Source organism: Sus scrofa, chromosome 1 (assembly GCF_000003025.6).
Source record: "Sus scrofa isolate TJ Tabasco breed Duroc chromosome 1, Sscrofa11.1, whole genome shotgun sequence".
Taxonomy (NCBI): Eukaryota; Metazoa; Chordata; class Mammalia; order Artiodactyla; family Suidae; genus Sus; species Sus scrofa.
In genome coordinates this window covers 8,158,300-8,163,237 of record NC_010443.5, presented here as the reverse complement: position 1 = coordinate 8,163,237, position 4,938 = coordinate 8,158,300, and positions in this window count along the sequence as shown.

Here is a 4,938-nt window from a genome sequence, read left to right as displayed (position 1 = left end):
TCATTCACCCAGTTGCTGGCGGGGATGGATGACATCAGCATGCGTGCGTACGTACGCACATACGTATGAACGTGCGTGCGTGCGTGCTTACCTGCATGCGCATGCGCAGAAGGAGGGCGGGCGAGGCGCGCAGCCCTTTCCTGCAGCGCTGCTATTAGCCCGCAAAGGTGGCCCTTTGCTTGGCCTGTTTTCCAGTCGCTTTAAATTTTGCTCACACCTACCTCCTTCCACCTTAAAGGCGGCACTATTTCCTCTCCGAGGCAGCTCTTTTGTACGGGGAACCTTCTGTTTAATTCAGAGGTGGTGTTCGAATAAAAGCTGTGCTGGGGCTTAAGGACGTTGCTGTTAATTTGAAGCCAACACGAAAAAAATTTCAATACTCAGTATTTTCCACAAATCGGTGATGAAACTTTGACTGCGCTCCTTGATGAAAAGTTCCCCCTGGTTAATACCGCTTTGCCTCCTGACCTTTTCACCCACCACACACCTCCCACTGCCTTTGCTTTGAGTTTCTCGCAACATGGGCTGGTGTCCAGCGATGATACGGCCCCAAGTAAATGGGGCGGAGGAGGGAGGCGTTAAGAGGTAGAACATTTCCAACACTTGCTGACGGCTAATTAACTATTTAGGAAAGGAAAGGAAAGAGGGTAGAGAAATTGGGACTCAAACCATAGGAACTGGGAACTAGAACTCCCTACTCTGTCTATAAACAGACACACACCACATAGATAAATAAACAAGGACTTAACTGTATAGCATGGGGAACTAGATTCAATATCTCGTAATAACCTATAATGACAAAGAATCTGAAGCTGTATATCCGAAACTAACACAATATTGTAAATCAACTATGGTTACATTAAAAAAAAAACACATATATCGTTTAAAAATAAATGTCTTGGTTTTCTTTGAGTTTATTTAGAAAAATGCCTGATTATTTCCATATAACTGAGAGAGAATGACTCACTAGTACAAAGCACAACTTTATCTGTCTGGTCACACCGTCAGAGCCTGCTTCACTGCCTGACTCAGAGGCTGCACCCTCAAATGCCTGAGGGGCCAGGCAGAAAAGAAATAGGGAGCAGTGGGGACTGTGAAAATGGCAGAAGTCATGCTCTGTTCAAAGGGTAGGCTCACTGGCACCAAGTAAGAATGTGGGCCCAGTGTTACTGCCAATTATTTAAAAAACGAGGAAGCCAAAATTTTATTCAATGTCAACTGATTTTAAGAATTTACTTATTTAAACACAATAGAAGGGCAATACTCTGACCTCTGGCTCAATTCATCCTACAGATTTAGTGCACATGAAAACATTCACATGATAAAGAGCTTCTGAAGATTTGAACTACATATTTGAATATTTTAAATATGATTTTATAAAGCATAATAAGGGTAACATCTAAATCTGTCCAGTAATTATCCATTTGAACTTTACAAACTATGGACACATAGATAATCTATGACTAATAAAAGGAAGTAGCTAAGGTTTTTTTAGAATGCTGCTCTGCTGAGTGCTTTTCCACATTTTAATCTTGGTCTAGACACTGTTTTCTTTTCTTTTACCCTTCCTTTCATTGCTCTTCCCCTTAACCGCCTCCTCCCTCTTTTTTGCATTTCTTTGAGATCCCAGAGGACCGGAGGCTCACCGGGGCTTTTTAATTTTCCTACACAGAGACCCAGTCTGAGTGACGTCATGCAAAAAAAAAAAAAAAAAAGCACCTCGTGTTAACCATATTTCACAACAAAGGCGCCTCAGCGCTCTCACCCCAGGGGAAATTTTTTAAACGCACTGAAATAGGAAACCAGTGATGTAGCAAATACACGGTGAGTGGAAATAACGTTGCCCTCTGCCTTTCCATGTGCTGATCAGTTTCCAACGGAGGAGAGTGGGGCCGAGCCCGGCCGGATGGCGGCTTCTCACAGTGAAAGTGCTGGTTGCCCGCGATTGATGAGACCAGATCCGTTACCCAGAACCTGACCTGGGAAACGATCTGGTATACTGAGCGCCCCACTGCGTTCCGGGTCAGGGCTGGCCTGAGCAAGCTTGGGGAGCACGCTTGAAAGGTGGGAAGAAAGCGGTGAGTGTAGCGCGGCAGCGGAGTGAGCTTGCTCAAAGGTGCCGCTCACCCGAAGGGGCGGCTGCCTGGCTACTCTAGTCCTACCCTCTGACCTGAACTCCCTTCGTTGTGTCTCTAGGTTTGATAGAAGGAATGGAGCTTGATGAAGCATCTGGGGGTTCTCCGAATGACTGGTGACTTTCCCAAAGGAACAGAGGGCTTTAAGACTGATTTCAGCAGCAGGGAGCCTGAGCTTGAAAACTGCAGCGCCTTTTCCAGGGAGGGTCGGGGTGTACAGGCAGCAGAGCCCTGAGGCTTCTATTCCTCACAACCCCAGGTTACCTACTTTTGGTAACTGCTCTGAGTGAGGAGTTACCAAAAGGTAACTGCTTTTGGTAACTGCTCTGAGTGAGGAGTTACCAAAAGGTAACTGCTTTTGGTAACTGCTCTGAGTGAGGAGTTACCAAAAGGTAACTGCTTTTGGTAACTGCTCTGAGGAGTTAGGTAACTGTAACTGCTCTGAGTGAGGAGTTACCAAAAGGTAACTGCTTTTGGTAACTGCTCTGAGTGAGGAGTTACCAAAAGGTAACTGCTTTTGGTAACTGCTCTGAGTGAGGCATGGGCAAACCTCTCTCTCTAGTTTCACTGTTTCAGTGTTGTTTCTCCTGAAGTCTAAGTGTAAGCCCAGTCCCCAGACTCCAGGGTTCCAGGCAGCTCATCTCTGCTCCTTCCTGTTTTCTTGCTATTTATTTTCAAATTTGACTCCTACCTATGGCAGGAGTTATCCTCTTTCCACGGGGCTGGCATTTATTCAACACCTGCTAAGTGCCAGGTTAATCTCTTACTCTCATTCTTTTTCAAGCCTCAAAACAGGCCTACATAATTAGACCCATTTTACAGATGAGGAAACTGAAGCTCAGTGGTGTAACCTGCAGATCGCATAGTTGACAAGTACTGGGATGTAAGCTGGAATCAGGACTTTTCTTTCTCCACCACGTATCCAATTCCACCGCCAAAGTATTTCTCATTCACCCCCTTCCTTTTCATCTTAGCTGCCACTGCTGAAGTTCAAGGGCTGGTGGCACGTTGCTGGCATGACTCAATAGTTTCTCACGGTTTCCTTGCCTCAGATCTTAATTTCCCTGACTCTCTGAACCCCTCTATCTTCCATATAACTATCTGGGGAATTTTGTCAGTGTATAAGTTTGAACCACTTCCAGCCTTAGAATCCTGCAGTGCCTTTGAGAGTCTCAGGGCTCTGGGTGGTTGGCCCTGGCCTTTCTGCTGTTCTCTGAGACGCCCCCTCCACATTCACTCCAGGGACCACCTGTCGTCTGGATTGGGTGGCTCCTGCAAGCTTCTGTCATCTAATTCCCTGCTTGTCTGTCTTCTCTCTTGCAGTGCAGATTCATCTACACCTTCAGCATAGTGCCTGGATGTGGAAATTGCAGGATGAACAAATGAATGAATGAAGCAAAGATGGTGTTGACTACATGTGAACTGCTTTGCTTGGTTTGCTTTCCACTGAGGTCACTGGATTTATCTTACCCTTTACTGGCTTCTCACCCATAGCCAGCTTGTAGCAAGGGGTGGGCGGTGGGGAGCTGTGGAGTGATGGGAGAAGGCAGCAGGGGGTGGGACCACAGAGAAGCCAGAATCCATCGTGGGCTTGGCTCTCAGCAGACACATGTGGGTGCAGAAAACCACACTAAGCACGGTTCCAGCGCACTCTGGCCAGGATCCTTGCAGGCAGCCTCTCCCCCCATCCTCTCCAAGGCCAGCGCACTCTTTTATAATAAAAACATCTTTATTTAACACCTACATGTGCCAGCCAGGGTTCTAGGAGAACCTGATCCACCAAAGCAAAAATGTCTTAACTCTCACCTGTAATTATATCAAGGGTCCTTCTCTTCCCCCCCCAAAAAATTGTATAATAAACATATAAAATAGGTGTATTTATGATATCCTATAGGAAATGACGATTACTATTTATTCTTTCTCTACTGGGGGTCTGGCTTTTTTTAATATTGAAATATTGTTTGGGGGTAATAGTAAAATGCCCCCCCTTTTTTCTGTAATATTCTCATTTGCTCTCTAATATTTTCTCTAAAATTAACCCATGGCTTTCAGAGGGTTTAGCATTCCGAGTACTTTCACCTGCATTGCCTCACTTGATTTAAATTCTCATCTGCCTCGTGAATCGGGCCAGAATCCTCGAGCTGTATTTACAGATGGGTCTGGGACGTGAGGAACAGAAGAGATTCACGTCGACCAGAAGGAGAGAAAACCAGACTTCAGACTCTAGCCTATGTGAGCTTTGGCCTTTTCGGCTTTGCTTATTTGGGGGATCTCCTCCTAGACTAATCATCCAGAGAGCCTCCCTGAAGACGGTGGCCGGAGTGTTCAGCCGTCCACACTGTAAGCCCGGGGGTCGGCTGTGGGCTCAGCGCAAACACCCACCGAGGGCAGCCTGGCGCCGCCGCACATGCGCACATGGGGCAGGAAGCAGGCATGCGCTCTGCAGGTCAGCTGGTCCAGGGCCTCCCGCTGCAGCTTCGCGGCATCGCTCTGCCACGACAGCGGGCTCCAGCTGCCAGGTCTCATCACCCTAACACTTTTCTTGGGGTGAGTGTGTAAAGAGACTTGGGTGGCCCTGCAGAGGCAGAAGCAGGATGGCTAGCCCAGGTGAACCTCTGCTGTAGCTGTGGGTCCCTGTGGTCTTAGCTGGCTTCCAAGCGCGTTGTCCAGGAGGATTTCCTATTATGCGGGAGGATTTCCTAAGCCGTCGTTGGAGGGTGGCTTCATGGGGGGAGGGGGACGCCATTAAAAAAAAATCAGGTTCTCAAAGGGCTTCCTGTCTCCTGATTGTTTAAGTGTCGCT